The sequence below is a fragment of the Aythya marila genome, assembly GCF_965140915.1.
Source record: "Aythya marila genome assembly, chromosome: 3".
In the NCBI taxonomy this organism is placed as follows: domain Eukaryota; kingdom Metazoa; phylum Chordata; class Aves; order Anseriformes; family Anatidae; genus Aythya; species Aythya marila.
Window position 1 is genome coordinate 51,775,965 of NC_139044.1, and position 16,895 is coordinate 51,792,859.

The window sequence follows — 16,895 nt, forward strand, 5'->3', positions numbered from 1 at the left end:
GGAGGCCAGAAGAGATAAAGGCGGATCCCTCCAGGTCTAGGGCTTTGAGAGACCAGCACCGTGTGTGGGCAGGAGTCAGGACGCTGTGTGGGAAATATCTGCAGTTTCAGTAGGAAGGGAGTTCCCTCCTGGATCTTCACGCAAGCTGCTTGCCAGTTTGCTTCATGCAAACCGCATGCCAGGCCTTATCACAGATCTAGGCCAGTACGTGGGGTGGGCTGCAGAGCTGCAGCCTCTGGCCTTTTCCAGCCCCCTTGGCACCGGATACCTCTAGCTACTGGACTCAAACATGCCCTGCTCTGGGCACAGAGGGCAATGGGGACAAAACCAGCGGGGGCTGTTCGACTGCCTTCTAAGCAGCATGAATAAAGCACAATATGGGAAGTTTATGCTCAGGGTGGAGAACTTGGCTAGCCTGTGTAACGCAGCTCTCGGCCTTGTGTTGCTTGCTGTTCACGGGGTACGAGGCTGAGGGTATTCCAACGGAGCAGATAAATATAGGGTTTAGTAATATTGTCAGAACTTTTCCTCAGCTGGCTGCTTAATATGAAGTGGCGAGCATAAAGGCCACGTATTGTTTCTACCTTTTGGTATTTGATACCAGAAGGGCACTTTGCAAGTCCACAGACATGCCTGTGCTTCCTGTGACTTCATTTGGAAGTATCCAACCACACCTGGGGGGAGCTGTAAAGTGCAAGTTGGGATGACAGCATCTTTTGTAAATACAAGAGGATTTCCTGGGATTATGTTTGAATGCCTGGATCTCTTGGGGAGGGGGGAAACGTATTTGGTCTGACAAAGCCATGAGAAGGTTTTCTGCATTATGTAATTTATAAGGTCACTGGCAATAGTCCAGCCAGCAACCTGCTTCAAAGTGAATGACTTCAGAATATCCATGTGGTTCTGCTGAATAAACCCAAATGGCATGGGATACAAGTACATGAAAATCCTAGCCACAGTCTAAAATGTTTCTGTCATTCTTTTCTATAAGCATTAAAGTAGTACAAAACAGTCATCTGCATGTTACTTCTCGGGATGTGCTATAGGATTACTTTGTGACCAATCTCAGCGATTTCTCAGTGACTCAGCTTTCTGGTATATTCTTCATAAAGCTTTCTTTCCCTTTTGTATTTAAAATTTGTTCTGACTCTGAACAGGGCAGAATAAATGCATCCTAATGAACAGTGTAACGAACATGAAGCTATTTTGGCTTGGGAAAACCAATTCATTTTCATGAAACTCATTGTTATTGGAATATATTCAACAATTAGTACATGTCCCCTTTGAAGGGAAATTTTTGTTTCAAAATTAAAGCCATATTTTGTAAGCATAATGCTTAGCTTTTGTCAAGTGGCAGTGGATCAGGTAAACCATGCAATGTGTTGTGCTAACCTTATTTGGTGGTATGCATAAGCTCTTTTACATACAATTCAGGTAACGTGTAGCTTTAAAATAAACTTTGCTAAACAGTCAACAAGGCAGCATTTACCTGGACTGTTAATGAAGTGCAAGCAGGAAAGGACATGCTGTTTTTGAATTTGGCTATAGTATTATAAATAGTTCTTGTGGTACTTATCCACAGTTGTGCTACTGAATCCAATCACTGAAGAAACTCAGTAACATTTTCAATAATTGGGGTCAATGAGTATTATTTCTGAAACTCTGAGAAGAGGTTTTAGGAAAAATATGTTTTAAAGAGTAAATCTCACTTGCAGTAGTGATTGTGGTTTCATGATTGTGGCATAGCTGCTAGTACTGCTCTGAAGTCTGTGTTAGTAGGGATTGGGACCTAGGAGCCAGTCAGTATGTGTAGCATTCCTGTAATATCATTAGGAATCTATCATCATTAGCATATACACTGTCCAGGATGAGGCAAGGCAGTCAGTTTTGATTGCATGAAGTTATTCCAATTCTAAAGTGGGTGGACTAAAGTGTTCCAAGGATGGGGTTCAAGTGGTTCTTTGTTTTAAACAGCCTTCAGATTTCAACAAACATCAGAGAATTTGGGGGTAGCAGACAGTTCTTTTCCTGTCTGAGCTATATCTTTTCTGGCATAGGATGCTAGAGATATAATATTATTTTCCAGTGTAGTGAAAGGAAGTATATATTGGTCAAGATTAATTTTGGCAGGAGATAACATTTGCTTGAGAATGAAGGTGCATTGTTCTAACACAATATACTATAACTGAAATCATTCCCATGCAGTTTCTTCTTTGGGTCCAGCCCGAAAAGGAAACCAGAAAATGGTGTTTCAGATTTGTGCATTCTGTTTCAAGGTGATGAATACTGCACATATCAGCAAGAATTCACATTTTGTTGTGTGGCATATTTCTGAATCTTGAATGATGTCTGTGACTTTTTTGTTTTCTTTCTCACTGTGGAGACTTACTGTAATACGCTCCTAATACCAGTGTTCAATATATTGGTCTCAGCTTACCTGTTTCACTATGCTATTTGCCACCTATTTCTAGTTTAAAAATTATGTATTCTTAGAATCTTTGTGAAGGTACTTGAAGCTCATTGTTGTAGATTAAGCTGAAAGAAAGGAAAATTAGCTTCTTCTGAGGACTGTGCTAACATTCTCCATTGAACATCATCTTCCTGCAGTAAGGATGAAAGGATGTGACAGCCGAAGGTGTGAAGAAAGGGGTTCAGAAGAAAACTGAATGAGGTGGAGTTTTCTAGAGTCTCAGTGGTGTTGAGACCTCCTTCCTCTATTTCTTAAATGTCTCTTCAAAGTGCCTCACAATGATAGAGGTACATGACAGAAAGATTATAAAAGGCCTTTGCTTCTGTATCTAGATGTTCTCTGAAAGGCAGTTTTCTTCCCTGCATATATCCTACTCATATGTACTGGATTAATCAATGTCAGTTTTGCTGTAAGGGGTTACAGCCTTCCTCACTGTAGATTTAAACTTGCCTTGTATGTGGATGCCTGATATAGTAGAGTACTCTGAATCTGAAATACATCTGTGATGTGCAGAAGTTGGCGTCTCAGTGTGGCTGCTTCCTGAAAATGTGCCCATTAGTGCTCTGTCCTGGGAATTGGGCCGCTGGCAGGCTCCCCATGTGCCCAAGGTGCACTCCTGGAGGTGGGAAGGCAGCAGAACAGGCACCGTGCTGGGCACGGAGAGGCTGGCTGGAGTCCCTGCTTTCTTTCCAGTCTGGGAACGGCTGATCTCACTGCAGAGGAAAGGACTGTCTGTCTCCATGCAGGTAAGATGATTGCCACTCAATCCTGCCTTCCTGGCATGAGTCCACGGAGGCCAGCTTCTCTTCCAGCCTGTGCAAGTAATGATTCTGCTCAGTTGCTTTGCCAACCTATCCTGGCAGAAGGGGAGTAGGAAGGGAGCAAAATAGGCTAGAGAAAGTAGTGGAAAGTGACAACAACTGAGTTCTCAGTTTTAATGTGAATTTTAATAAAGCTTAGTGGCTTTCCTAGCACTTATGAGCAGCATTTGCCAATATTTTATATTTTTCATGATTGGTTTGCAGTCTGCATAGCTGCTGTGTCTCTTTTATGTGCTTCTCATCTGAAAATACCTCCTTTGAGGAAAGCAGTGTATGAATGTAGGTTCCTATAATGAATATACCTATTAGCAAAAGAAACCTTCTGTCTATGTTTTTGACCCCCCTTCCTCCATGCTTTTCAAGTGTGTAATTGTTTTTAATCTCCCATCTGTTACCCATTTACCTTTTCCACTATCTTTCCTAATGTGTCATTTTTACTTAATGCGACACCATTTGGATCAGGTGATTTAAATATGTACTTCCCCTGTTGAATAACCATCATGAGACAGGAAGGTCTACCTTCTGACTAGTGACGGCTTATTTCCTACTTTGCCTTTTTCAGATGTTTTGGCCAGAGAGGGTTTAAATCCAGTTATTAATGGAGAGAAAGGAGAGGAGTTATGCAGTTCCACCAAGGTAAATCTTTACTCAGTTTCTGTCTGCTGGCTTCTATGAATGTTAGAATACACACTGAGAAGACAGAAACCTAGCATATTTAGTCATATTTAGATGTTTTCTTTTAGATCTGTATGTCATTATTACAGTACACATTAATGGACTGCAATTCTTTTTTTTTTTTTTTTTTTTTTTTTAACCAAGACTTAGCGTTTGCAGCCATGTTTTACTTTCAGTTTCCTTACATTAACAGCTCAGAGATGTTTCACAGATGTGTAAAAGCATTCACTTGTGCTCTCCCAGAGAGCACTCATGAACAAGTTTGTACACAAAGAGGACTTCTGGCATTTCATCACTATGACATCTGAGATGACAGGGCTAGTGGAGTTAGTGTACCAGTTTTTTCTCCAGCTGCTGCTACTCAGGATTAGGCAGTGAAGGTCCACCTACTCGTGCTTGGGATTCTAACAGCTTATAAAGCAAGGCCAGGTTCTGGAGCATGATGCCTTGTAACTTAGAAAAATATCCAGAGGACAAGTCCACTGTGCGTGCTTGATGTGTGGTACAGGACCTTACAAACCTTTGTGTTGAGGTGGCTGTGGGAGGTAAACCTCTCATTTCCATTTTACTCTCTTCTATCAACTGTGATGTTACTTTAAACTCACCAGCTGCAGAGACGTGCTAAGTTTTTGTTTTCTTTTAGTGTTTCCTGCACAAAACCAGCAATGCTTTTTGTGTGTTGTAGAATGTCTTTTCTGTCTGATTTCATTTCCTTTTTGCAGGGATTACTGTTAAGTACAAATGGCTATAATTTACGAGCTCACGCTACCAATTTGAGTTTTCTATTAAGTGAAGGCTAAGGGGAAAAAAAAGAGACCAAGGATCTGTGGGCAGACGCATCTGCAACATTTTAAACAGTGTTGATGTTGACTGTACGAAAGGCATATGTAAGCAAACAGAAAGCATAAGCAAAGCCTATTTAGTTTCTAATTCCATTAAAACAGTAACTCCAGAGATACAGTATTGATTAGTTCCCAGTGAATTATTTCTGAAAACAACTAGCTTTTGTGTGAGTTCATTTAGTATTAGTTGCTCAAATACATCACTAGGAAAAAGTGAAGCTGCTTAAAATAATTGTTAAGTTTGGCATGATTGCCTAGTGTAAGCAGCAGAATGGTGTCAGCACGGCTTTCCACTTGGTACATGAGTTCTCATAATGAAGAAGCTGGGAGCTTCATAATGAAGAAGCTGGGAACTATTTCTTTTCCCAAATAGTTTTCCCTCTATACAAAACTAGGCAAGAATCAGCCTTTGCACTTCAGCTACATAACCCCTTGTGTGTGGATTACACTGTCTTCTACATATTAAGATCTCGTCTATTGGTTTCTGGATGCATAATTACTTGTAATGGTTATTTTTAATAAAGTTAACAGCCATAAGAAGCTTGATTGGTTTCATGTCCCCATAAATTTGCAATGTTGGCAGTTAAAAAATTTATCCCTGTAGTTGCCAACTAAGTAAAGTTGTTACTGCATCAGCACGATGGAACAAATACTGAGTGTGTTCAGTTTTCATGGCATCTTGTTTTCTGTGGTGACATTTGAGGGATTTATTATGTATGGCTGCAGCATATGAAAAAGATCATAGACTCATTTAGGTTGCCAAAGACCTCTAAGATCATCAAGTCTAACCATTAACCTAGCACTGCCAAATCTACCGCTAAACCATGTCCCTAAGCACAACATCTATATGTCTTTTAAATACCTCCAGGGATGCTGACTCAACCACTTCCCTGGGCAGCCTGTCCGAATGCCTCACAATGCTTTAAGTGAAGATTTTTTTTTCTATTATCCAAACTAAACCTTCCCTGGTGCAACTTGAGTCCATTTTATCTTGTTATCACTTGCTATCACTTGTTGGTTGGCAGAAGAGCCCAATCCCCCCTCACTACAGCACCCTTTGAGGTAGCTGTAGAGAGCAATGAGGTCTTCCCAGGACCTCCTCTTCTCCAGACTAAACAATCCCAGTTTCCTCAGCTGCTGCTCATAAGTCTAGTTCTCTAGATCCTTCACCAGCTTCGTTGCCCTTCTCTGGACGTGCTCCAGCACCTTCAATGTCCTTCCTTCCAAAACTGAACACAGTACTCGAGGTGCGGCCTCACCAGAGCTGAGTAAAGGGGGACAATCACTTCCCTAGTCCTGCTACTTTTGATACAAGCCAGGATGCTGTTGGCCTTCTTGGCCACCTGAGCATGCTGCTGACTCATATTTATCTGGCTATTGACCTGCATCCTCAGGTCCTTTTCAAAATGCCAAGGCTGAAAAGGACTAAATGTCCAAAAGTCCACAGGAGTGTATTTAACATGGATCATCCCACAAATTGCTGTTCTGCTCAGTGCAAGGTATAATGAATTTCCCATTTAACAACTTTATGACAGTATAGGCTAAGGATAAATCAGAACTGGAGGACTCAGGAGTTATCCCCAGGTCTTGTGTAAGGAACTATACTCAAGCAATATCCTGTCTCCTTTCATGAACCAACTTCCAACTTTCTTCCTCACCCCATGCTCCTGAGCTTCTGGAAATAAGAAACCCAAGCACCTAGGCTGAATGGAGTTTCACTGTGTTGCAGTCAAAGTCATGAAATCCAGACTAGGGGGTACTCCAGTGGAAGCACCCACCCCACAGGTTAGATGTGTAAGCTATTTATTTTGTGTGAAAGGGGCTGTCCCTCTAAGTAATTCTGTCTTTTGAGAAATGGGAAACCTCAGGTGCCTCTGGCTGGCACTCAGGAGGGTTTGTGCAGAAGCAAATGATGGGAGCTGTGATATCTTGAGGGAGATGTTTGTGACTCACAGGCATTCTCTACTCCTTCTTCCAAATTCAGTGGAAGTGTCTGTTGTGCACAAAAACACAGACTTGCATATATGAGAGTCCTGAGCATTTTGCCTCTTTGAGAAGCAATATGTGGTTTATATCTCGCTGGTAGGTTAAAAAAAATATTTGGCATGCCTTCCTGGAAAGGTTGCTGGGCCCCACCTGACCTTCTTTGACTTAATTGAGGGTTATAACATCGGATGGTCTTTGGCAGCACAGAGCGAACTAAGCAAGCTGATCACAAATTACCGTCTATACATGGACAGAATGAAACATAAAAATAGCTCTTTTAAAAAAAAATTCCTTTTCAGTGACATATAATAACCTTCCTTAAGTAGCTTGTCATAGACCTCAAGAACCATATGACAAGTCGTCTCAGCTTCCGCAGTTTTATCTGTCTTTCCAGACATATTAGTAATGCAAGGTTGACTAATGCAAAAAATGCACATCTGAATATATATATATATTTTTAACTACATCTCTGGTTCTGAAGATGTTTTCCCCATTTTGTGTCCACTCATCAGGAATGTCAGCCAATATTTACTGATACACCTGCTTACCAAAATGCCTTTTACACATTCCCATTTGAGTATTAGGCAAAAAATACCAGTTACATGTGGATGTAAACATTTGCTTTGGAAGTGCTTACATATTCATCAAATCAGGGGTGAAAATGAAGAGCAGAAAGTAAAACTTACCTGTTTGATGACACTGAAATAATACCATTTGAATTTCAAGCATCTGTTCTGACTCTATTATATATATATATATATAAATGTATATTTGAATAGCAAATACTTATAACTTCATGATCTATTCCTAATCAAGCAGAAAATGGAGTTCTTCAGCTCTGGGCTGAAACCAGGCTGAAGAGATTTAATTTTTATTTAATCCTGTTCAGAGGTGAATATGCAGATGGTGAATTGTAAACAGTTCTGATATCTGATTACCCCAGCAGAGAGGAGCCAGTAAGTATATTGCAGTGTTCCAGCAGCAGCAGTTCCACTGATGGAGAGTAACACCTGAATGTCACATACATCAAATGCACCATCAAATTACCAGTAAGAAGTGGCTATAGGATGGGTTCTGGATAGTGCTGAGGGGAACGCCTATCACTTAGAGATAAAGCTCTCTGCAGGTATTAAACCTCAGGTTGTTGGCTTAACAGCTACTTGCACTACAGCACATTTCATGGTGTGAATGAGGGAGACAACAGAATAGGTTAAAAAGAAAAAAACAAAACAAAACAAAAGAGAGAAATTACAGAGTTTCTTTACAGTTGCCAGGTAAAATTTCAGCTTTCAGAACACTGGTCATTAATTGAAAAGACTGTTCTGGGGGTTAGTATTTCAGGCTTCTCAATGAGAGAGAAAAACTGTGTTGCACTGGAACAGACCTTGGTTTTATTGAAGCAGCAGTCTAGAAAATCTACTGTTCTAGATCATTACCTCCCTGATGGCAGGTATAGCTCTGGGTTTATGACAGACAATGAGAAAGCAAGTTCGTTGGGTGATATTGTTTGTGAACAATTTTTATTGTTCTCATAAAAATCAAGAGGGCGTAAAAACCTTCTAGTGACTCCTCTAACAGCAGCCTCACATTATTTGTCCTCACAAGGATACAGTGAAATGTTAGTCATCAAGTTGTATTCCTTTTGTCAGCCCTTACTTAGAGACTGTGAAAATAGGCCAAGAGGAATGCGAAGTGTTACAGATAGAATGGCAGTACGACTCACTTTTTTGCAAACTAAATTTTAACAAATGTTTTCCTTCTATATCCTTGTGTGCATATTTCAGGACTGAAATCTGAGTTAAGACAATGGATTTATTTTTAAAATTTTTTTATTTCATTTTTGAAGTAAAAATTGTGGAAAGATCTGCTAAAGACCCTGCATCTTAATTTGTTACAGGCCAGGTGCAAATTACAGCTTCCAGTGGTAACCTTTATGTGCTACTATACAGGTATTGACTTCAAACCTGAGAGAAGACAGGAAGGAAAGCACAGAAGTTGTTTTATTTTCTGTGTTTTAAAAATAATGAGACTTCAGATTTTCATCTTACAGTACAAAATACTATTAGCTACCAGACTGAACAATCTTCCAGATCTGGGGGAGTGGGAAAAAACCACTGCCGATTTAACAGCTCTTCAGAGTCCTATGGCTCATTACAGGATTGCCTTTGGTTTTGTTGCCTGGAAGGTGTCTACATCTGACCTATTGTAACTGTGGGCTGTATGTTGACATCAGTGGCATTCCTAAGCATCAGGAAAGGAGACTAAATAAAAACTAATGGTTTGCCAAAATTATGAAAGACTGATATGGGAACTGGCTTCTTTTCCCTTACCTCACTTTTTTAATAGCCTCTCTTGTCTGCTGTTTGGCTGTTTTATTTGTGTTGTAGAATCAGGTAAAGGATCACTTATCTAGGATTGTTGTAAGATCCAGAAGAGTAACAGGAAGAAACAAGGTCCTGTGAATACAAAGCTTTTGTGTTATCTACCGATGTATACAACTGCACCGATAAATTCTAAATTGTAATGAAGTTATTTGGAAGTAGAAGTGTAGATAGCAAGTTCCTAAAACATTAATGAATATTCATTGTGAGGAAAGAAGACTGAGGGAAAGTTTGAGTTCAATGCTTATCTTGCCTGTGTGATCTGCAAGCTTTGCTGTCAGCCCTCATGTTCTGAACCGTCCATGATCTGTGCTGTCTCTCGTCCAGAAAAACAGGTGAAGTATATAGGAGGGAAAAGGAAATATTGCAAAAGTCAGAGGACGGGGACGGAATATGGGATTCTGAGAGATGCCTTCACTGCAATATCCCTAATTTGAGGGACATAAGAAGAGCTTGATTGTGCAGTGAGAGCTGTAGTTACTGTGATGGGGAAGTAAAAGTCTTTTAGCAGATATGTGGATATATGGAAGACGTGTGAGCATTGTGGCAGCAGGGTTCATGGATAAAGAGTTCCTTTTCAGCAGCGCTGTCTGGATAACAGCTTGGACCTGAAATAGAATTTAATTTTTTGCACATTTCCCCCTCCTAGCCACCGCACTCCCTTTTCTTTTCTCTTCCCCCCCCCGTTGATAAGCTTCCCTGCTGACGTCACTCCTGAGGCAGTCGTAAGTCAGCTGAGAAAAGAGAAATGACTAAGTTCCTTCCCTATGGGGCACTAGGACACTGCTGCTTTGAGACACTTAGGTCACCTGTCTCCCTAGCAAGGGACAAGAACTCAGTGTAATCCAACAATTGCATCTGCCCCCTTTGAAGGAGCCACTACAGTGGCTACAGTTATTATTATTATTATCATTATTATATACTCTCAGTGATTTCCACTGGTTTTTATCCATAGGATTTTTTTTTTCGAGAAAAGTTTTCTCAAAAGCTTCCCATTTACAGATACATGTATAGACCCTCATGTTGTTCCTGAAACACTGCAAGTCCTGAGTCAAGAATTGCAAAGAAATTAGATATTAGCAAAGGAAAGAATGCACTGATGTATTGAAGAGAAAATGGAAGTCATGTCAGCAAATGGGTGAAACAAACAAAGGAGATAATGGTGGAGATGGATGAGGAGAAAAGGGAAGTATGTGAGATATAAAGAAACTCTTGGGTGAGTGACATCTGCTTGAGAAAAAGAAGTTAGAGATGAATGGGGGAGGGTAGTACACAAACAGAAGGGGTTGATGATGGATAGAAAGTGAGGTTAGAGGGTAAAAAGACCTCAGGCAGTGTTTAGACTACAAGGAGAAGGAAGGAGAAGGCAAAGGGAAAATCAAGTAGAAAAAAAGGTGACTATTTAAAGAAGAGGAAATTGTGCTGGATCAGGGGACATGTATGGGGAGCAGGGTTCATGAGAGTTTTGGGGAGTATGAATGAGGAAAAAGCGATGCGAAAAGAGAACAGAAGTGGGGGTTGGAGGAGAAATAGTGGCTGGTATGGTTATGGTAAATGTGCTGGAAAAGGAGAAAAAGCAGAAAAACTATGCCTGCAGGACAGTGTAAAGCAAAGTGGGAAAAATGAATTGAAGGCATGACTGAATGGTGATTGACCTTATAAGGATGGATTTTGAGTGCTGAGTAGATTAGAGTTTTTTCATGTAAGTTACTGCAAATGTGTTACTGTACTGTGTCAGCAAAAGGACCATGGACTTTAGGCAATGGCTATCACTAAAATATCAGCCTATGGGCAACATGTAGGCAACTTAAAAATGAAGAATAAATTATAAGACACAATGCATTTTCTTCCTTTTTAGCTTTGCTGCAGCAATGTTTTCTTGCCCTGGCAGAACTCTCTACCTGCCCTTTGTGGAATGGAAAGGGAAAGCTGCTCCTGAATGTAGTGACGATGCCAGCCCTTGTCAGAGAGAAGGCTCAAAGTTCATCAGCCACCGGCCCTGCGTCCACACCTTAGCTGAGATGCAATTGATTTGCTCAGAGACAGGCAAATTGTTTTACAGCCATAGGCTGCTCCTGTAACACAGCAGATTTCATGCAAATCTGTTAGGGCAAGTAAATGGAACAAGTAAATAATAGCCCCTGTCTTGCTGCCTCTCCGCACTTGTCCTGCTTTCCTTCTCCATCTTCCCAATTAGAAACAAGATAAAAACAAAATGGGCCTCAGCTGTAGACATAAAGTTCATGCTAGACCTTAAGAAAATGTCCTGAATGTAAGCCTAGGTTATTTAGAGAAATCAAGTCTCCTTGATTAGGGGTGTTTTAAGAACATGCTAACAGCATATAAATTACAAAGGGATTGAAGGCTGAGGCTTTAAGACAGGAGGACAAGCCACTACATGATCAGGCAGGTGTGGAAGTGAAATCAAAGGGCTGTTAGATTGATTAATTATAAACCACATGAGGAACAACTGGGGAGAGACTTCCTCATTCAGACTCAAATAAGGTAGGGAATAGATTGCTTTACAACATGTCTTTGGGAGATTGTGTGAGCAAGGTGAAAGAAGGTACGTATGATAGGCTGCAGTCAGCAGAGAAAGGATGAAGACTGGGCTGTCAGAGCTAAAGGGGAACAGATACAGGGATGTCTACAGAGGGATTTGTAGTTTATACTTCTATAGCATATAATCATTTTTATTTTTATTGTTTAGTTTCCCCTTTGCCTCTACTATGAAGAGTGTCTTAACTGTAGCAGTACGCTTGTTTATATTGGTATTATCCTTGTTTCATTCTATAGTTGTAAAGGGGGCCTAACACTTGTGCTTCCCATCTTTCAGTATGGAGACTGTTTTGGTCTGCAGGGCTAGCAGCTGCTGTGTAAATTTATTTCTTTTTATTCAGTCTGTCTTCTGTAGCAAACTACTGTGAACTAATTCTTTAAGGCTTATTATCCAGGCTTCTTTACTGCACTCTGAAAAGAACAAGAAGTGCTGAAGAACATGATTAGCCCCTGCCTGATGAAACTGCTGACCCTACAGGGCCGCCAGTGCCAACAGGAGGATGGAAGGGTCAGGACTGGGATGCATGGTGTTCTGGCTGATAGCACACCGGAACAGATCAGAGCAGCCATGAAACTGCTCTGCGTGGCACTGGAAGTCAAGGCAGTTTTGAGCAATATCTGGAAGCAGAAAGATAATGATGCTGAAAGCTTCCTCTGCCCGTGTCCTTCTCACTTAGAGTCTGCAGTGTTGAAGTGACTGACAACTGAAAGAGCAGTAACTGGAGAGAGGAAGGAAGCCCAGTATCTCTACTTTTGGTTGGGGTTTTCTTGGATTCCAGGAAATCTGACCTTAAGCGTGCCAGGGTAGAGAGGTTGGGCTCATCATGGGGAGCAGCCACCCGGACTGAAGGAAGGAAATGAGATTGCATGCCCTTGTTTCCCAGTGGATGGAGGTATCCTACCTCAACACTGCAGATGTAGAGCAAAGAGCTGTCTGACACAGATTTTAAATCAGACTGTCCTTACCCTCTGTTGCTAGCCAATGTGGGAGCAACAAAGATCCTTCTTATTTTTACAACTGAAAAATAATTCTTCCCTGTTCTGCTTTGTAGTAGATACATGCTGATGGAGAACCTGTTGAGAACAAGCAATCCAACATAAGGGTCTTTTCTCCTCCATCATTAACTGGACCTTATTAGTTAAGTGCAAGAAATAGTAGGAAATAAGCAGCTATAATAAATGCTGAAGGCTTAAACTCAGCCCAAACCTCTCCACTGACAGGAAATCCATGCTGCTATTCCAGGTTTTTACTTCAATAAACCTCTAAAGATTTGGACTCATCATTAAACATGTGAGTCCTAGGATTACTTCTTGTTGTTGTTGTTGCAGTTTTTAACTCAACTGCATTTTTGCCTGTTGCTCTGACAAAGCCGTGCTCACAGGCACAAAGCATGGGAAAAGGAACCAAGGGAAATTTGTTTTTGTGGTCTCAGGGTGTGATGCAGCTGCTGCTGGGAGCTTTTTCGCTGGTGTAAATATCTGTTCAAAGTGCGACTTTGGACTGGATCAGTTTCATACGAACACCATTATAAAGATAGAAAAGTACTCCTATAGATATGGTGTGTTCCTGCAACTGGTGTGTCGGTGTGAAGCACGCGGAAAGGCATACCAGCTGCACCATGTTCAGTAGCAGAGCTTTTGAACATGAACAACAAGGCTTTGGTCTCAATTCTTTCCTTCTCTCCTTGGTGAATGAGTACATCTGCAGTTTCACTATTTATGTGATAACAGTGGGTGGGAATTAGCTGTTTAGGATTACTCTTGGATTATTGACATGCATTCATGACCAAGCAGAATGACTAGTGTCAGGGAATCACGCCTGAATTACCCTTCAGCACTGTTGATGAAACACGTGATAGAGAACAGCAAATATACTAACAACTTTTGACTGTTGTTTCGTTATGGATTATTATTACTAAAAAGAGCAACATTGGAAAAAAAAAAAAAAAAAGGTTTCCTGTCTGACTGACACCTCTTCTAGTGAGTGAATGACAGGTATGTTGTAGTTATTTTTTGTTACAGTCATTGCTAGCTGCTCAAAGGGTAACACTGGTTCCTCTGCGGGGTGAAGAGGTCCCACTCTGATACCTTTCGCCATGGACATCCACTCAGCTCCACCAAACTAGTAACTCTGAAGGTCCTCCCTGATGCCTGCTGTGGTAACGAAGCAGTTAAGTAAGACCTGCATGAAACCCAAGAGAAATGCACTGATTAAAACGCTGTAGTTATCTTCTACTATTCTTCTTGTTTGGTCTTTTTCACCTTCTTCCGGTCTTGGCAGAGCATGCTCTAGTGGCTTTTTTTTTTTTTTTTTTTTTTTTTTTTTTTTTTTTTTAAATCTGGATGGGAAATTAGTAAACACTTTACTTGGTTCAACATATGTTAAGGAAGTGGAAACAGCTGGGGGCCAAAGGGAGAATGTGGCTGGCAAGGCAGGTTGTTATTTTTACACAGAGTTGTTCAGTTAGATCTCTTTGTGTAGAGATGACACTCCGCACAGCCTAGTTTTACCCTGATTGCTCCTGTTAGTCCTCTTGCCTTTGAGCACTTTGTCTTAGCTGCTCGCACACCTGCATGTTTGTTCACTGTGATCTATTGCACAACAGCTTCTCCTTATCTCCCCCCTTCCTCAGCTCCTTTCTCTTCCTTTTCCTTTCGTACAGCTGTTGCCTTTGTCACACACCCCTGTAGACAGGAGAGCAGAGGCAGAGGTCTGCCCTGGCTTTGTGTGCTGCCTTCCCAGCCCTTCCTCTTTCAGAGGGAGAGAAACCCAGGGCAAGAGCTTGTCTGAAGTGAGAGAGCCAGCCAACTGCCAAGTTTGAAGAGACAGACCGAGCATGCATTCAGAGAAAATCATTAGGCAGGGGGAGAGAGCATGACATCCTGCCATCTCCTGTGGCAGGACAGAAAAAGTGGTGTAATAAGTGATGCTGTAGCAAGACAAAGAATAAAATTCTCTTTCTTTGTTCTCCCCTTTTCCACAAAGTTTTAAAGATTACCTTCATCTCTGTTGCCACTTATGTCTAGTAATGAACTCAGCCAAGCAGACTGGCACATATTTGCCTGTCACATGGAAGTCTCACATAATGTAGGCTAAGCAAACAGATATTCTTGGACTGTGATTATACCAAGGCTGCTTAATATGGTTAGAGGGATTGCTCTTGGTGTTTTTATTCAGACTTCAAAGACCAAGGCCACTTTGTTCATTTCTTCCTGGTTTTCTAAGGAAAGTGACTTAACTGCAAAGCTTTTATTACTGTTTTATTATGATTATGTATTAAGCCTTTTAAATTCCAGGGAGCCGAAAAACATTTCCAAGCAATGCACAGTTTTGATTCTGGGCTTCTGTGTGACGGTTTCATAGCCGAATTCCTCTGTCAAAGGTCATGTAAGACTTACCTAGAGACTTAGGACAGTCAACACCATGACACTTCATGTTGCTTTGCAGCACTGACTGAAATTGGAGCTCAGCAGCTTTACGCAGAAAGAAATGAGGACCAGAGCCACCTCACTCATCCTGTTGCCATGGAAATGTTGTTATGCAATTATCACAGACAATAAAATGTTCTAATGGCAAAGAGCAAATATGTTAAATTAGTACAAGAAGTAAAACTAGTGTCAGTTTGCCATTTCCTTCTCCCATTAAGCCAGCATGGGTCTTAGCCATGGTTGTTGTGCCTTTTTTTGTTTTTTCCTTCAATGTTCTATTTAAGGATCCTAGGTTGTTGCAGACTTGCTTTTGTTAGTAATGATATGCTGCTGTTATTGATGCCAATTAATTGCTTCAATCAGATGTTTTTCATTTTAGCATCCTTTGATTTCCTATCAGTCAGATGGCAAAGAGGAGAGAGGCTGTGTAATAAAACTTTCAAAGAACAAATAAAAATATCTATTTAAAGTCTGACAGTGTAGTTCTTGCCTTCTTTTTAGTTCAAAGGACAAATTACCAGCGGCCTCTGAAAAACCAGGACATGTACAAGATTTCATTATTGCCAAACATTTCAGGAAATATTGACAGATCTACTTATGAGACAGAATTTCCTGCTTCCTGCCGTGATGGATAAAATACTGACACACATTGATTCATCTGTTCACTTTGAATACGTGCTGACAGAAGCAGTCTGACTTTTAGAGCAGTATACACTCCAGGTGTATACGCTTGGGATGTCACTGACTACATAAAGCAAGTCTCTTGCATCCTGTTTGACATCCCTGGGGACTGAGAAGAGGAAATCATAAGTTGTCAGGGACTCAAGATGCCAGGGGTGTGAAGGTGACACCCCACTTTGTATGTTTTCAGGAGAAGGAGCATTGCCTCCTGCCAGCCTTCAGACCATTTGTGACTGGATGAAGAGAAACTGGCTCAGTGGCTAAAGATTAAATGTGGTACATCAAAGTGTCTGTCCCTTTCTTCACATTTTTGGTCATTTGTTGCCATTTGTGCCCCTTGGTCCTCTTGAGAACTAGTTCTGGTCATCTGAAAAGCCTTTTTAAGAAAAATCTGAATTTGAATTGACTGTGGCAGCATAATATACTGATTTATTATTATTATTATTTTCATTTTTTTTTTCTGGCAATTAAAAAGGGTTCAATTGGTCCTAAAAATATCAGCTAACTTCCTAGCACTGCATTTTTTTCCATAAATTTGGCATGAGTAACATTGGTCAAACTTACCGGACCATCTCACCTCAGGCTGTCACAGTTCCCACCAGCTACTCCATGCTAGTATGAGGGACCTGTAAATGAAAACCCATGGTTAAATCTTAAGTGAACAATCAGGGACAAAGATTCCTTAGGAACGTATTTTGGATGTAGGTTTTTAGAAAAGCTTAATTTTTAGGAAACAATACATTGTCATTTAAGTTGTCTAGACATAGATGCCTAGTTTGAGTTCATTTTGATGGTACTTAGGCCTCCAGGTGTCTTCCAAGTGCTCAAATACCATTTAAAAAATAAACAAAACATCATCCAAAAAACAAAACAAAACACTATGATTATCTTGAAGGCATTTAAAGTAAATAGCCTGTTCAGATACCTTCTGTTGAGAAAGACTGTTAAAAAGAACATAGACGCACTTTGATAAAGTAATGTAGAGCAAATGTAGTTGCATATAGCAGGGTATTTAATGATAGAGGAGTAAATTCTATTCATGAGCATGGTG